The sequence below is a fragment of the Gasterosteus aculeatus genome, chromosome 13 (genome assembly GCF_964276395.1).
Source record: "Gasterosteus aculeatus chromosome 13, fGasAcu3.hap1.1, whole genome shotgun sequence".
Classification (NCBI taxonomy): domain Eukaryota; kingdom Metazoa; phylum Chordata; class Actinopteri; order Perciformes; family Gasterosteidae; genus Gasterosteus; species Gasterosteus aculeatus.
This window is the reverse complement of record NC_135701.1, coordinates 15,374,073-15,380,072: the sequence shown is the minus strand read 5'-3', so window position 1 is coordinate 15,380,072 and position 6,000 is coordinate 15,374,073.

Here is a 6,000-nt window from a genome sequence, read left to right as displayed (position 1 = left end):
ATGAATAACCTTGGTAATTACCACACAAAATATATATTCTCACTTTAAATGTGTTCACCTTAAATATTCTGCTGCCATGTTTACTGGGAGAAATAAGCAACATGGTTGGTGTCTGTTTTAATAAACACAAAACGTCCACATAAATCGCCAGCTCACTTAAATATGTATCCTCTTCATCATCTCAAATGGTCAATACCTATATTCCCGTCAGATTCGATCACAAAGCGTGGTAGAATGTCTGACGGCATGTAAAATATGACATCATGCCTGTGGCAGCTTCACTGCACCAGTGAGGTCACTAGTCTCCTAATGACTTCCTTGGGGTTCAGAGCCTGCTTCCTTCTCTCCTTACAGTGTCCACCCGGTGCATTTCCCTCTACGCTTCAACTCATTGATTTGAATCAATAGCAAAATAAGGTATACATATGTGAAGAAATAAAATATAACATTTTCTGTATTCAACATTGGATTATAAAAATAATTGTATCTATGTAACGATATACTGTACATCACTGCAATTTGTATAGTATTAAATGTCCATTCAAGGTGTGTGAGAGGCAACTGTGGGCTGGGGTTAGCTTGCCAAAACTCTGGTTACTGAACAAATATGTCCTCAGTAAAACCGTCTCACATGTGTATTTGTTCTGCTGTGAATCATAGGTGGCCCAAAGCTGTCTTGATAAATAGCCACTCCAGGCAAGTATGGTGTATGCTCTCTGACACTATAGGTCACATAACCTTGTTGTCGGGACTAAGACTAATGCAATGTGAAGTGTCAAGTTATTATACTGAAACTAGACTGTGGAGCGGAACCTGAGCCACTCTGGTGATAGCAAGAAGGTGAAACAAGGCAAGGTGAATGTAAAAAGGTCATAAAAGGAGGAGATGCTGAGCAAATGAGAGGGTATGGAGGGAGAAATATTCGACACTAAGTGGGTCTTGTTGGGAGCGAAAAAGGGGCACTGAGGTGCTTGGTAGTTGACGTAAATCATAATTGGAGCGATGAAAAACCCAATGCTGATTTGGTACTCACACATGATGCTGGGAAGGGGATGTGTTTGTTTATTTTAGGGGATCTAAATAATGCAGTAATAATCCTCCTCACCGTGTCTCCCGAGCAAATGCTTGAGCACCTGTCAAGAATTTGCAGTATGTTGTGTATTGAGAGAGTTGCAAGAAGAAAACATGTTATTATTACAAAGCCAAGTAAACTAAAGTAATTGTCTGCAGATGGCAGAAACAAGCCACAGCTGTTAATACAGTGTGAAACAAAATATATAAAATATAAATGTAGCAGCGAGGGACTGAAATACAAACTGCATCAGACCAAAAGCTAATGACTTCCCATTACACAATGTAGCCCATCCACACTGAACAAATGCACGGAGGAGGCAAAATGTGTTGTTGTTTCAAGTTATCACCAAAATCAAAGCAAAATAGTTGGATTTGCTGTTTCGATGTTCTATAGCATTTTTATTTTGTTGTCTTATAATAATATTAATACTTTTGGTTTTTATAGAGGTTTTCTGGGTACCCAAAGACGTTTAATAATGACAGTCAAGAACAAAACCAGACAAAGAAAAGTAAGAGAAACGTACGGATGAGAGAAAAATCGAAATAAATAACAAAAATAAATAAAACTGGCGAAAACTGGAGAATGACTCATGTAGGGGTTGGCATTTGAAAGGGAGTTTGAAGAGGTGGGTTTTGAGGGCTGACGTCTTGCTGTGAGATGAATCAGAATGTTTAAACCACTCAAATTTATGTCCTCAAAAAATAAAACTCCAGCTAGCAGCAGGTTAGCTCAGCTCAACATGAAGAGTGCAAACAGGCAGCTCCACAAAGAAAAAGAATCACCCTACCTGCCCCTCTGAGGCTCACATATTGACACCTTATAGTTTGATTAATATTATATAAGTGAAAAATGACCATTTCACTTTTTATTTAGCGTGGGAGCAGTCATTTTTTGGAATATATGGCAACGTAAATGTGAGAACAGGAACTACACTGTATAATAGTTGAGGATGTAATGCACCATAAAACCACAACTCATTTGGAGATAACCAGGCTGCTTTCCCCCGTTTAAAGTCACAATGCCAAGCTAAGCTAACAAGCGGCTGGTTGTAGCCTAATATTTAGCAGATGGGAATTCATCGAGCAATTGGAAAAACTGACAAAATTATGTATTTTCCAATATGTCAAACAGAACTTTTTAAAATATGATGCTCTCTGCAGACTCTTGGTTGTAAACCTATTGCTGAAACAACGTCTGTGTTGTAGCAGCAAACAACGATGAGGGTCAACAATAAAGTTCATCAAAGGTATAAACCGCAAATCTAACTCGAGTGTACCGTTCCTTTGTAGCAACTCAGAACGTCTCTGACTGCTTACAGAAGCTTTTGATAATCCTTCTCAGCATGTCGCCATCCTACTTTGAATCAACCTCCAGCAAAAACCATGTAGCAAAGGATATTTAACAATCCATTGTATGTTTTTGAAAGAAAAAAATACAAACACATCACAGGCCTCTAGTCACAAACATGCTGTCACTGAAGGCAGACCTGTCACTCTATACCTTCATTTAAAGCTCGAACATGAATTTAGTCGGTCGTCTGATACACCTATTCAATGACCCACTTGCCAAATCTTGGATAACAAATTGGTTCAGCCCCTTTATCTTTTTTTCCAGAAGTTGACAACAGGATTGTTTCTCTTGGATGTCAGGACGCATATCCGAGCTGAGACGGGGAGACAAAGAGACAGTGGGAGAAGGAGGTGGTAACATGAAACAGAAGCCTGGATGGTGACACATGGACAGTGCATGCTCATGTAATACTTTGATCTTCATGCCATTTAAACAATGGGCATTTCCATCACGATATGCCAATAGTGTCCAACATTTATAATCAAGTTATTCATTTGAACTGATTTAAATATGTGTTAAATATGAAAGTAAAATCCAGGCTCAGCACCTTTGAACCCACGGATCTGTTTTTTCTCTTTTTACGCTGCCACCGGATCGTTCTCTGAGCAACAGGGTCATTTTTCATGGCACACCTCCAGCCCAATCACATGTTTAGGGTTCACCCTGGACTCAGCACTCGTTTTGCATGCCCCGCCAACCTAATCAGACTTTCCATCAGCCTTAACGGTTACGCTGTTGTCTGTGGGCACGCCCTGCTAACTCGTAGCTGACGTACCATGAGCCAATACCAAAAACTGCATTGTACATGATTCAGCTCTTACAAATACTGTGAATGCATGTGAATGCATTCATTTTCCCATGAAAAACATTTGAAAAGTATATTTTCATCTACAATTATTGTTATTTTAATATAATATAATATATTATAATATTATTATTGTTCTTCGATAAAACGATGCATTACATTCAGCTTTGATAGCACAATGGAAATATTAGTATTAATGAGGATAACTAGCACACAAACAACTTCCAAGAATGTTGCCAATGTGCCATGTTTGCAATATGTCAACGTCCCTGCCGATAAAAGACGATATCTGCCAATGAACTTTTGAACATAGTAAGGGTAAAGTAGGAGTGAAGGACCAATTTCTATTTAAAGGCTGACGTTGTAACCCTATTGATCAAATTAATTTAGGAGCTTTCATCACCATCAGTTTTATATCATGTTACTTAAGCTTAGTAGCTTTATACGAAATGCTGCTCCATAGGTTTCCTGTCTATCATCTGCTTCGGTGATTTGCACCTGCTTTGTAACTTGTGCAGTTCAGCAAATGATGATACTTTATGAAACCAAATTAGAAAGGTCCAAACGTCAAATAGATGCAGCTATCGATATGATAAAGTTACTTGTTCTGTGTATTGAATTTGTGCAATGTGTGTATGTGTGTCCGGGACAGACTGTTTGTCTTTTTGTTGCTGTTTTCTATTTTTTGTGACTTGGTGTCAGTTTATTTGAGCAGCACAAAAGCGGCCTCTCCTTGCTGACACGCGTCTGCTAAGAGGTAAGGCAAACATCTGTCTCCTGTCACAAGCTTTCACACGCTTGCTTTTGCCCAACAAGCTCTGATAAGCCACCATCAGTTCAGAGATGAAGCTTTGTGTGATCGCGGAGCGATTTTCCAGCACCGAAATGGACGAATGGGCTGAAATGAAATTGCAAATGAACTCCTGAAGATGTAAGGAGAGGAAGGATCAAATGTTAATTAACTCCACTGTTTTAAGCTCAAAGGCCACTCAGGACTCATCTTGTAATAGAAGTCAGTGCTGCCGAAGAGATCCGTGCAGGCAGTCAGTGGGCCATTATGCTCCTGCTGAGTAAATCAAAGTGCTGCACTGCTCTCTCACGCTCATGGCATTATGATCGCCTCGTGAAGAAAGCTCTTATAATGCTAAAGTCATGATACAGAGGGGGGGGTTTCCACAAACAAAATTAGTAACGTGTTAACCAGATCTGTTAAGTGGAATCTTTTAGGATACAGTATATTGTTTTAGATCAGCATCACAATATTCATTGAAGGGAATGAGAACCAAATTGATGGAGTTCACTGGGAGTTGGCATAAATTCTAAATCCCAGTTCAGGGTTGGGTTTTTTTTGTGGGTACATTTAATAAATGGTTTATTCCTCGCTGTAGTTGTAAACAGTTATCAGTTAACACAATGGTCAAAGGCATAAATCCTCCTCCTATGGGCATACAGTAGTGGAAGCCGATAATGGAGGATAATTAAATAAAACATGAGGATATGCAATACGTCTCAGGAGAAGGTATAATTGTCCATAAACTCCTAACAATGGTCTTATCAGCATACATGTTCACTACAGTATGTGTATACCACACTTATTGATGTTTAATTTGGGGGAATTAAAGTCAAACGCTAAGACTTCATCACTGCTGCATTTTGCTAAAATCCAGAATATACAATTAAAGGAACCCCACCTAGTCATGTTTATTACAAGGCTTTTGGCTTGGCTGTGGGTTTGTGTGTCTCTTAAGCCATGTCTGCCTCTTAAAATCCTTTGAATTGGAAATCATTGGGATTCATGATTAGCACCTCAGATGTGTTGTGAAATCAGGTGTATAAAGTATTTAGATCATTGAATTAGCCTGATCATCCCGGTTGGTTTAATAAAGTATACATGAGCTGTTATAAATGGACTGATGTCCATAATTGCCTTTTTATATTTTTGAATCTGTATATTCCTCATGTTGTACATATACAGGATAACAACTACAGCATGTTGAACAATGTGTTGGACACTCAGACTTACTCTATTTATTCTGATACATCACCACAACTAAGTAATAACTATTAAGTAAAAAGTAGTCGTAGACGGTAAGTATGTTTTAAGGGCTTTGTGGGTACATAGAGACACAATTAACAATGACAAATATGCTGTACCAGCTTGTGAAATCCCTGTTTGAACCTCCTACCAATTTAATTTAGCAATGGTGTGATTTAATTACAGTTCTTTACATTTGTACATAAACAATCTCTTTATTGAAATACAGTAACAATTTATAGCTTATGGTGCATTGTTTAACAATATGTGAACAATGGACTATAAGCTATAAATCAAATCGTGAATGAATTACATTGTATATTTAATTTAATATGGACCTTAATAATACAAATGATATCTTTCTCTAATTTAATTGGCATAGCTATGTGCTTATTGGTAATATCATTCTGGATTTCCATATTTAATGATGCATGCTTTTTATGGTGAATTTTACTGAGAAAATGTCGTCTTTAATGAACCTCAGAAAAATCTCTAATAGGCATAATCTTTGAAAATGTAACTTCTTTATTCTAAAGGTCCCGAGTACCAATTTTGCTGAGTGCAGTACTTAAAATCCAATAGCTGAAGTCTCAGGGAACCAAATCTATCTATTTGTAATGGAAGAATGAGCAAATAGATTGTAATTGTAAAATGGCAGTGTACAGCAGTGCTGGACTTCAAACATCAAATGCTTTCATGATTCCTGTGAGGGAATATGCATACATATGCATATAC